Genomic DNA, 12,233 nt, shown 5'->3' with positions numbered 1-12,233 from the left:
CTTTTACCTCACATTTCTGTGACAGAAAGTTCTGGAATCTGAGAGGAGCCACAAATTTCCTTCCACCCAGTATTCCCTCAAGTGTCCCGATAAAAATGGTACCTCACTTGTGTGGGTAGGCCTAGCGCCCGTGACAGGAAATGCCCCAAAACACAACCAGGACACATCACATTTTCCCAAATAAAACAGAGCTGTTTTTTGCAAAGTGCCAAGTGGTGGATTTTGGCCTCTAGCTCAGCCGGCATCTAGGGAAACCTACCAAACCTGCACATTTTTTAAAACTAGACACCTAGGGGAATGCAAGATGGTGTGACTTGTGGGTCTCTCACCAGGCTCTCTTACCCCGAATCCTTTATAAACCTCTAAAATTGGCCAAAAAACACTTTTTCCTCACATTTCAGTGACAGAACTTTCTTTTTCTGGAATCGGAGAGGAGCCACAAATTTCCTTCCACCCAGCATTCCTCCAAGTCTCCCAATAAATGGTACCTCACTTGTGTGGGTTGGCCTAGTGCCCGCTAGAGGAAATGCCCCAAAACACTATGTGGACACATCAAAATTATCAAATACTAAACTACCTCTTTTTGTTGGGGGGGGGGTACCTGCATTTTTGGTCCTGGGCTCAGCAGCCATATAGAGAAACCTACCAAACCCAAACATTTCTGAAAACTAGACATCCAAGGGAATCCAGGAAGGTGTGACTTACGTGGATCCCCCAATGTTTTCTTAACCAGAATCCTCCGCAAACCTCCAATGTAGCTAAGAAATCAAATTTTTCTCACATTTCTGTGTGGGATCACCGCACCAGGACAAATTTCCTACCACCCAACGTCCCCTTCAGTCTCCTGATAAAAATGATATCTTACTTGTGTAGGTGGGCTAAGTGCCTGTGACAGGGAAGAGCCAAAGGCATGTCGCAATTGAGGGGGAACCAAAGCGGGTCCAAAAGGGCAGTTTGGAAAAAAAAACATTTTTAGGCTGACAAGTGGGGCAAATTTTTATCGGTAAAGATGAGACAATGCTGGGTGGTAGGAATTTTGTGGATTCCTGCAGATTCCGGAAGGTTGCATCACAAAAATGTGGAAAAAATGTGTGATTTTCAGCAAAGTTGGAGGTTTGCAGGACATTGTGTGTAAGAAAATGGTGCGGGTGCATGTGAAGCACTCCACCCTGGACTCACCAAGATGTTTAGTTTTCAGATGTGTCTAGGTCTTGTGGATTTTTCTACATGGCAGCGTCCAAAAAGTGAAGCCCTCACCATTCCAAGTGGGACGATTTTGAGAGTTAGCCAAGGCCTCATGGCCCAAATGTAAAACCAAAACCCAAAATAATCAAATGTCTTCTTGCTTGCCGTGGGACAATATGTTTTAGTGTGCAGGGGGAGAGCTGAAGACTGTTACCCTTTCAGTTGGGGTGGGGCCATAACCATGCCCATACTGGTTGGTAGCCACAACCACACTACTTTTTTTTTTTCCATTCCCTGGCATCTAGTAGACTTTCTGCCCCTCCCCCCCACGCCCCAGAGTGTGGATCGGGTGTAGAACAACTTTGGCCCCATTTATTTGGGGTGGGGGTATGGCCATACCCCACCCTCTTATTTTGAAAATAAAATCTTCCCTGGTCTCTGGTGGGCTTTCTGTCCCCCTTGGGGGCAGATGGGCCTTCCAAAATAGGCAGATCCGGCTCCAAAGGGGGCAGATATGGCCAACAGTAATGTGCCCCCATGGGGAGTGACCCTTGCCCAAGGTGCTTCCCCCCCAAACAAAACACACACATACACACACACAAATCCCTGGTGCCTAAGTGGTTTCTGCCTCTCTGGGGGCAGATCACCCTAATAGAAATAGATCGATTTGCCCCCAATGGGGGCAGAAATGGCCTAAAAACAATTCCTCCCCCCCTGGGGAGTGACCCTTGCCTAACTGGTCGCTCCCCTTATCAAAATAAATTATCCCTGGTGAGGTGACTGAAATGGTTGAAGGAATGGACACTTTAATATTCAAGGTAGGGGGTCATGGTTATGAAAGCCTGAAGTAAGGGGGCACAATGATGGCAGCTAAAGTTGTTACATAGACATATATTACTATTTGCTCATTATCTTTGTCCTCATATATCCTATCTTTATTCCTTTATGTATAAGCATGTTAGTGTTTCTGGTACTGTATCGAATGGTGAATTGCTGTGATTCTGAAGTTATGCTTAGGTGACATCAGTACCTCAACTAGTGATTTTTTACTTTTATTATATTTTCTGTTGTAGTCACAAATTTTCTCCTTCAACCTGAACTTAACAAAACTTTTTTTGTGAGTTACAAGGATTTTTGTTGGAATTCCATATTGTCTAAAATGCTTTAAATTTAGGGGTTGAAGCCATAGAGTGCTTTTGTGGGGGAAGCAAAAGAAAGGGTGCCAAGTCATGAACTGTGTTCTAAAGAGAAAGATAAACACACACTAATCAAATTGGACTGCAACCCATACATGACCCACTGTGCAGGAAGCGTTTCTGGTAATGATCAGTGCCACAAGACTGGTTCAGGGGCACAGTGGAACACCAAATCCTTGCCTGTCAATGAATAACACGTGCAAATTAGCACTAAAAAACAAGAGAGGTACTTTAAAATGTTTATTTTAAAATATTCGTCTAGTGCTTAAAATATGAACTGTAACCACACAGAATGCAAAGAGAAATGCAGCCATGGTCAACAAAAACAGTAAGAACATTTTTTACATGGTTAGGGGGTTTCTAACATCCTACCACCTTGAAACTATTTTCAGTTGCAAGCTAAATCTTAGCGAAAGTGGTAAATAGCAAGCCTTTCATTCAAGTTTCTTGAGATGGATACATGTTTTCGTTTAAGAAAATATCAACTCACCTATTTTCTATCACAGCTTTACCCAGGAACAACAAAACAGTGCTGGGTTGAAGGCCACTTCTTCGCACTACTCCTGCCAAGGCCACTAACTGGAGCTAGCTGGCACTGCAAATCGGCTTAACCTCTGCCTTGATAGTCTTAGCACAAATGGCAACATGTACAAAGCAATATTCCTGTTGGAACACTAAAAAAGCATCTTGGGATGTACAAAGCCCAAACACAATTTGGGTTTTGCAATTCAGTATTAGGAGGGGACGTGTTGAGGGTTTCCCTTCCTAATACGGAATCGGAAAGGTATTTATAAATGTTTTGCAGCCAAAATGTGGTCGCAAAACATTCGCAGTTTACCACTAACAGAAAGTTGGTGGTAACCCATTCGCAAATGGAAAGGGGTCCATTTGAAAATGGTTAGGAAAATATTTTTTAAGAGCAAGTAGTGGTTCCCCGGATCACTGTCTACTCTTAAAAAATGAAACTTTCAAGTTTCATTTTTTATTCTTTTTAAACGCATCCTGTTTCCTTTAAGGTAAACGGGCTACATTTAAAAAAGAGATTGCTTTATTTAAAAGCAATTACAGACATGGTGGTGTGCTGACCCCAGTAGGTCACCATCACTGTGATAGCTGCGATTACTAATGGTTTGCAAATTCCTACCCACCTCATTAATACTCATGAGGTAGGTTGATTTGCGACCCACTACGAATCGCAAATGGAACTCAAAAGGGTTTTCAAACATCTGAGATAGTGATTTCCTAATTACGATTTGCAGCAAATCGCAATTAGGAAATTACTAATTCAAACCTTCGTGCATGTGGCCCAAAGTCCCTTCAACCTATGGTCAGATAAATTGCCGATCTTATCTCTATAAATTTAAAACAAAACTGCCCTTGGAGACAATAAAGTATCAACAAGGCTAAACAATTTGGCAATAATGTGTGTTCTCAATTCAAATATCGATTAATTTTTGTATACCTATAATCAATCATAACAAGTCAGCTACTACGATGTGCGTCCATGGGAGAATGCCATCGTCCACAACTCAGACCATGACCTAGATAGTAAGCAGACATGATAATAACAATTTTGACCATGCCTAAGAACTTCACGATTTCTAAAAAGAGATACAAAACTCTAAAAGCAAACATAGGGTATAAATAGAAGTGGCATAAACATGAACTTTCATGGTATTCACTACAGAAGATCATCATTGACATGAGACAATAATGATCACGAATAGTACAGTCAGTAATAAACATCAATATTGGCCACAGACATAAATAAACATAAATTGTACTAAACAACAATGAGCAGCAATGGCCATAGTCAATAATGAACTTCAACGGCCCATAGCAGCAATGAGCATTATTACACCAAGGGAGTACTGAACCTCATTCTTGCTCTCAAACCTCGTTATTGTCCCCCTGGCAATAATGAACATCAATGGCCCTAGGTTGTAATGGGTTTTAAGGTACGCAGGCAATTATGAATATCAACCTTCAGTCTCAGTAACAATCATAAATGACCCAGGGAGTAACAAATATTATTTGCAAATGGTAGCTGTGAACATGAATGACCCCAAACTGTGTGACAATTCAATGTCCCTAAGCTTTAATCATCTATAAAGGCCTCATGCACTTAATGGCTCTAACAATATTGAGCATCAATGACCTCCAACAGTACAGCCTTCAAAGTTGCTTCACTTTTTCAAACTCTGATGGTGTTTGTAAACACAATGAGAGCACAGAAATGGGAAAAACTTTTAAAATTGCTGATGTATGGCAATTCAAGAACCACAATTGGGGTCTTAATCAGCAGTTGTGATTGTGACATAGTTTGACATGCTTAACAGTATACCTTTTATTTAAAAAATTTCCTGGTCTTCTCCAACACCGCAAGAGATCAGACAGTTAGCCCCACACTCCTTTCTTCCCCACATTAACCTGAATACACGCTTTGACAAATTTAGAAGGGGTTCTATCTGAACATCCTATTGATACCACTCACCTTGCCTAAGGAGTGGGAGTTGGGGCTTTGATGTGTGGGTGCGTACAGCTGATCTTGAATCTGAGACGGTTCAAATGAAACTGCAAACAGGTGCAAGAAATGCAATCAGTGATTGTGAATCTCTCTTCACTTGCATCTGTTTTACTTTTCGTGGTAGTTGGAGGAACTGTTCCTCTGCCCAGGACTGAAATGTCATAAAGCAGGAAGTATGAGCAACATGAGTTTATTAATGGTCACGTATTGCTCTCCTCCTTCCTAAATTGACGTTTTGGGTAATGAAACACCTCAGGCCTTTCTGCCTTTGGACTAATGTCTACTGGGATTTGATTGGGCAACCCTTGGTTAAATGAAGGAGGAAAGCATTTACTGCCAATGGAGTTCCATTTCCCTCAAGAGATCACCGTTCAGTTTTCAAATTCTCAACTTCCGTTTCTAGGTTACTTACTCCTCCCTTTTGTAATGAGGTTCAAAACGTCATTCCTAATCGTAGATTCGCTGCCATGATCAGAAGTGATCACGCCTCTAACAGTCTTAACCCAAGGGAGCTGATCTATGCTAAGGTCTTTATGAAACGTATTGGGAGATTTGTTGTTGCTTCAAGTACTCAGTGCCTAAATGCAAAGCTTAATTTGTAGTTTCTAACTCCATCACCCGTCATTGCTTTTCATTTATCTTCATAACTTTAGAATTAAGGTTGGTTGGAGGTCCCTCACTTTTTGTCCATATTAGGATGGATTTCTGAGCTTTGTGATTGGTGAGCAACAAAGCACTGTGGCTGGTAAATCCCTGCTTAAGTGATTTTCTTCCTAATGGATTTAGGGGTACATTAAGAACAGATGCAATTTCTTTCCTTATAAATGAAGCTTCTTTTCTGTGGCTAGTGGGTGGTTGTAACAGTTTCCTCATGTGCAGAATTTTTCATGCATAAAGACGCTTTGACTTACATTTCTATACTAAGTGAAAAAATGGTCAGTCTATTATAGCCTTAGAACCCGCCGTAGTGGGCTCTACCGGCTATTAAAGGCCCGCTCCCCGCGTTAAATGCCCGAGCCGAAGGCGAGGGCATTTAACAAGGGAGAGGGACTTTAATAGCCGGTAGAGCCCGCTACGGCGGGTTCTAAGGCTATTAGAACATTCTGCCACACAGGGCAGAATGTTCTATCAAAAAAAAAAAATGTTCACGGAGCCCGAGGGGATTTAAATCCCCTCGGGCTCCGTGAGGCTTTGTTCACAGCTGTTGCTGTGAACAAAGCGAACATTGGAATGTTGGCGCTGCGGGCTTTTACCGGCCTGTAAAAGCCCGCAGCAGTCCATTGTCTTCAATGGACATGCCAGCATTCCAATGTTCTAATACACAGTTTAAGCACATACAACAGATGAACGCAATCATTCACAAGCTTAACACAATGTTTTGATATAACATTTAAAATGTTATGAAGCAATCAAAGTTTACAAGTAGTCAATAGCAGATACCCTCTCTGGAATAGTAAAAAGCCTAGTAGTTGCGAAAAACCCAAAGAACATTTTCCAAGCTCAACCTAATCTAGGCTGTTTACGGCTGTGGAAAGGCCTGCCTTTGGCCCTTGTTACACTCCAGGAGAATTTTATTGGAAGAGACTCTGCCCTAGCTGGAATCAGGAGCAGCAGCTTGGAGTTTGGAGACCCACAATCAGACCACTGCTGAAGAACTTAACAAGAATGGCTATGCAAACAAGGTACATCACTAGACAAGATTATTACATTATTACACAAGTTTATTTCATCACTGATTTTCTTTTCCATTCTTCTCATCACCATTATAGCCATCCATACCCAATCTCAATCTTGCTGTACTTTTTCATCCTGATTCTCACACTACTGTACAAACCATTGTCACCGTAGAGGTCAGTTTGTTTAAAATGTACCTACATTTAGAGATCTTATTAAAAAATTTCGTATTTGTATTTCCAACTTGTAATTATTGGGAACCATTAGTAAACCAAGCAGTACATAGGACCTTGCAGGTGTAAGGTGGTTACACAAAGCTGTGAGGTAGGATGTTTTGAGTATGATGAGCAAGAACAATATCCCATGACATTACATACATAGATAATGAACAAATATTGCTAATGTTACATATGGAACAGTAGGTCAGCAGGGAGTGAGGAGTAAAGTAAGAGATAGAAGGACACTATAGCATTACACTCAAGGGATCACTTGGCAGCATTCAGGGTAGAGGATGGGTGTTTTGAAAGCTATTTTAAAGGGACTTTGTGAGGGCACGAATCTGAGATCAAGCTGGAGGATGTTTCATTGGTGTGGCACAAGAAGTCAGAAATTGTGATAGCAAGATTGGGAGAAGGGAGTTATTAACAGCATAGAAGTGAAGCTTGACATAGCATACCAGGAGTGGAGGTAAGCAACCTAGAGAGGAACATCCAGGCTGAGGAGGGTGAATGGTTCATTCATGGAATGTCTTGAAGACCAACAGGAGGTTGAACTGACCTCGGGCTTTCATTGGTGTAGAAAGATGAGTTCATATTAAGTAAGGATGAAGAGCACCCTTTTTGTAAAATAATTTGTCTAGGGTAGAGTGGACATATGTAGAGGCGCCTAAAGCATTCTACTGTAGTAGAAAGCTTTGGAAATGGGAAACATGTTTATTAAGCCTGGGTGACATTTATATTATAACTGCATCATTACCGTAATATTGATAGTGTTGGTCAGCTGATCAGAGTTATAGCAGATTATGTTGTCCATGGGAGTGGAGAGACTATTGTCTTATTCTTAAGAAATCTCCATAGGTACAGCATAGCTTTGGTCTACTTTTCCAAAGACTTGCAGTATTCTCATAGCTTTCATAATAACAGAGGCATGTGTCAGGGCTGTATTTTGGCTCCATTTTTGTTTAATCTGTACACTAATCGTTTAGAGCAGGCCCTGTTGGCTGTAAAAGCAGATTGCCTGTCAGTAGACCTTCATAGTCTATGCAGACAATACAATATTAATGTCTAAAGTCGCCAGAGGCCTACAGACCCTGTTGCACTCCTTTGCCAAGATTGTGGAGGGTTTGCATTTATCGATTAACGAGAAGAAGTCTTTTGTGATGACAGGTAGCCATTGTTCCACTAAGTTCTCAAGGTTCACCCTGGGTTCTTGTGTCCTTCCCAAAACCAGAGAATTTTCGTATCTGGGCCTACTTTTTAATTCTGCCTTAAGTTAGTGACTGTTAATAAATCAGAAGGTGGATTTTTTACATGCCAATGCTGCAGTTTTTAGTTTTGCTACTAGGTTGGTCAATAGACCTATTAGGGGACTTTTGCAGATTTACAGTGCGAAATGTCTAGCAACAGTTGCATATGGGTGTGAGGTATGGAGATATGTTAATCACACTGAGCTGCAGGTGGCAAAAAATACGTTCTTACTGAGATTAATATATTTGCCACAATGCACCCCTACCTTGTCAGTGCAGGAGGAGCTAGGTGTAGGCTATATTTCTGATCTTGTAGCCTCCTGTCCTCTTGTGTTGTGGGTGAGCATTTGGACTAGGTGGGAAATCAAATTAAGCCAGGAAATCCTGAAAGTTTGCTTGTCTCTCTACCATGCTCTCCACATTCCGTGGCTGAAGTACAACAGGGATGCTCTCCAGAAGTTGGCCAGGGGCGATCTCTTTAACTCACCTAAGGGAATTGGGAAGGCCTACTTTAAGCAGGTCAAAGAGAGTGTTTTTGAACAAAGGGTATTGGACAGAGAAGAGTTGGCTGTGTCTAATCATATTGAAGACAGTACCTTCCACCGACCCTTACCTTCTGTGGGTCAACAATAGATATGATTGCTTTTTGTTAACCGGTTTGTGATTAGATTTACTCTCATTTTTCCTGGCTTATCCCCAGGACAAGAACAGGGGGCGTACATCCTGCAGTTGTGACAATAGATCCCCGAGGGACACTTTGCATTTTACTATGTTTTGCCAGTTTAATACACAGCCACTGAAAGCTTATGTTCTTCCTGTTTTGAGAAGGGCAACTTTTTCACAAGTTAGACTAGTCCTCTTGTACTTACAAATGTTGCCGGGGGACATTATTTTGAAAGTCCTTAGCTTCTTGAAAGTTGCCGTGAGGCTAAGTAACAGCAGGGATCATGTTCGTGAATCACCTTAAAATGTTTTACTATGCACTTTTTAATGGATTTTGTATATTGAGCTGAACTTTTACGTTTATTAGGTTTTTATGCTGATTTATCATGTATTTATTGAAGTTTTTATTGTTCATTCAATGTTATATACGTTGTGTTGCTTTTAAAGTTGCTACTCAAAACCAAATAAAGCTGATTTGATTTAATTTGATAATTTCGCAATACTCTTGTTACACAACATTCTTGAAAGTAGCTAGATCATCACATTGTGTAATTAGGTGACATTACCATGAAGGCACAGGAACAATGTGAACGACAGTGCGTAAGAGTCTGATGTTTGTGGTGCTTTTGTTTTCTTGCACTTTTCTTAGCGAAATATTTCATCTTCATGTCCACACTGGACACTAGGATGGAGTTCACGCTAAGATGTAGCACAGAATGCCAGTTTTACATTTAGGGTAACTACGCTTAAATTTACTGAATTTTGCTGAAATGCTTCATAATGATGGAAAGCAAATTGAGCGGATTTCACATATGCCTGGTGTTTATGAGTGGCTCTCTGGCGTGAAACAGAAAGTATCCCCACATTTTTTTTTATATCTACCAGCTAGTATCTGTCTACAGAAGATGTGGTGGGAATAATGGCGTGTAGATGCTTTTTAATCTCAATGAATAGTCGTAGTTGCTAGTATGGCGAACAAAAGTGAAGATTTGTGGGCCCAGAAGAGATAGATTCAATCAGACTGGCATATAGGTTATTTTGGTTTTAGATGACTCGAGCATGAAGGGTCTATTTATATATTCGTGTATTTTGTTAAAAGCAGCTTTGCCGTTTCTACCCACGAAGACAGTGGTGGCGCATAGCATAACACGCAGATTGTAAGATTAATTTAGACGAATAAGAGCAAAGGCCCAGGAAGCTGGACCAGGGACAGTGACAACCAATAATAGATAAGGTCCATGATGGAGGATCACAGTGAACGATGCTGTCAAGCTCCTGGTAGCAATGAGACAGTTAAAGGCGTGTGGATTTTAGGAGTGAAACAAGCGAAGACAAGGAATATTTGAATATGATCATCCTAGGGGTGGAATTAGAAACTAGAGGAGAGAATGTTCCCCAAGGAGGTGTCCACTGGTTGAGCGATAGAGGACGCTTTGGCCTAATACCATGAGACAGGGACGAATGGTTGAAGTCAGAGGGGAGAGTTATGTTACTTTTGACTTTACTTTATTGCTGAACAGATACAGACACGGTCCATCTCGCTCATCCTACTTTTTCAGAAACATCCCTTTTCACTGGGTGGAAATATCTTTGGAGAAGGTTATCACAAGCCAACCAGTACTACCATGCAGGCCTGCATTTCTGACCTATATCCTTGATGCACTGCTGCTGGCCATTTGCATGGTACCTTTAAAGGCTCGTAATTCAACTGCTCTGTGAAGAGCATTCTACTGCATTCTGCACTTCACCCGGAAAAGAGAAAAGGAAAGGAAAAAGTAAAGAAAAAATGTAGTGAAATGGGGCACAGCTAGAAAAAGAGCAGACATGAAGAGAAGAGAAAGAATGCCAGGAGCAAGCAATGGAAGAAAAAAAGAAAAAAATGCAATAATAAGAGATTTAAAAAGTCTGTGGAAACTTTATTGGGCCAAAAAGGGGTAGGAGGAAGAATAAGAAAAAGCACATTGGGGAACAAAACTCTAGAAATAAAAGAAAACATGAGAAATTAAAAGAAATACAGAATGCAAAACAAAATGGAAGAGCTAGAAAAAGTGGAGCAAAAAATGATATAATAGAAATGAAAGAACGAAAGGAGAAAGTCTGCTAAAGTGGGGACAGATAAAATAAGAGGCTGAAGAAACCCTGGAACCTGAACTTGATGGCGAAAGAGAGAGAAAAAGATAGTTCCGTAAGTTAACATACAGACTGCAGAGATGTGTTTGCAGTTTGCAGAACACGGGTTCTAATCTCCGTCTGAAAACAGGAGATAAGTGCATGTACTGCATTGTTAGGAATTTATCCTGCAAGTAGCAGATGCTAATTCCAGTTAGAAAGTTTGGTGAGTTAAATCACCTGCTTCAGGGATTTCTTGGGGATGTGTGTGTAATCCACACTCACACGCTGGCCAACTTGTCGATCTTGCCTACAGATCTGCGGGGCATTTGCCTTAAATCCGATTCTTCATCTTCCTCATAACTTTGTTTTACCTGAGACATGCATATGTGGCTTAACTTAAAAGGCGATGTTGCCTTTCAAAGCATATCAGCCTGTAAGAAGACCCAGGCACTGAGGTAGGGCTTTTTGTTTAAGCTGACTTTAGCTCTGTATTGTTGATCGCATTGCTGCGTCTAAAGTGTCACCGTCGCCAGGTGGAGTTCATACAGTTTCACATCTCGTGAAACCTACCACTTGCTGCTGACAAAGCTACTTCCCGAGGGAGATGAAGTGGTGTCCCCCAGGGGACTGACTCACTCACGCAAGGCAAGACGACATTAAAAGCAGGCGCGGTAAATGCACATCAACGCCTCTCCTGATGTCCAGGAAGGAGCCCACTCCAGAAAATAGGTGAAAGAAGACGAAAAGAACAGAAGTATATTTAGCATTAAGGTCTACATAATATCGAGGATGGCTGGAAAGGACTGTTTCTGGCCAGGAGAAAATTGTGTGAAACCAGGCTAGAAAAGTGTAAATGCATGTGTCTGCCCGTCCTCCCCTGTCAGCCATCTTGGGGAGGTGCAGATTCATTGGTTTGCACTCTCCATCAGTTTGAACGATTGTACTCGAGACTCTAACATTGTCAGTAGTTTATTTCACAATGATGGAACAGTGCTGGCATTGACAAGGGGTAATAGTTCCTTCATGTGAATGTGGGATGGCCTGTTTTGCAGATGGTCCTAAATTTCTTTGCATATTAAACAATGTGTTTGCTTTACCTTAGTAGTTGGGCTTGTGACAGGTGGTAAATTGACCCTGAAAAGTGATACTCTTTTACAAGGACCAAGATCAGGTGTGGATCCTGGCATCAGCAGACCAAGATTTTCAGCAGCGTGCTGCTCTTGTTCTGCCGCGCTGTCATTTAAGACTACATTTGGGGCCACGTGAACTATCTAAGAGTGAAAGCCAAATTATGTGGCAGATTTGACTAAATTATGTGACAATAAAAAATGCAGAATATGCAGCATAAATCGGCATATTTAAGAAGCAATGTTACTTCACTATTTTGTTTTCACTTGTTAACGCTTTAGGG

General features: G+C 41.3%; 1 protein-coding gene across 3 annotated transcripts in view; it reads left to right on the top strand.

Moving 5' to 3' along the window:
• Positions 1 to 12,233, top strand: part of FRMD4B (FERM domain containing 4B) — an 892,718-nt gene that overhangs the window by 486,177 nt on the left and 394,308 nt on the right. The window lies entirely within an intron of this gene.

The sequence above is a fragment of the Pleurodeles waltl genome, chromosome 9 (genome assembly GCF_031143425.1).
Source record: "Pleurodeles waltl isolate 20211129_DDA chromosome 9, aPleWal1.hap1.20221129, whole genome shotgun sequence".
NCBI classification, from domain to species: domain Eukaryota; kingdom Metazoa; phylum Chordata; class Amphibia; order Caudata; family Salamandridae; genus Pleurodeles; species Pleurodeles waltl.
Note: the sequence above shows the minus strand (reverse complement) of the source record. Positions and strands in the feature narration are given on the sequence as shown.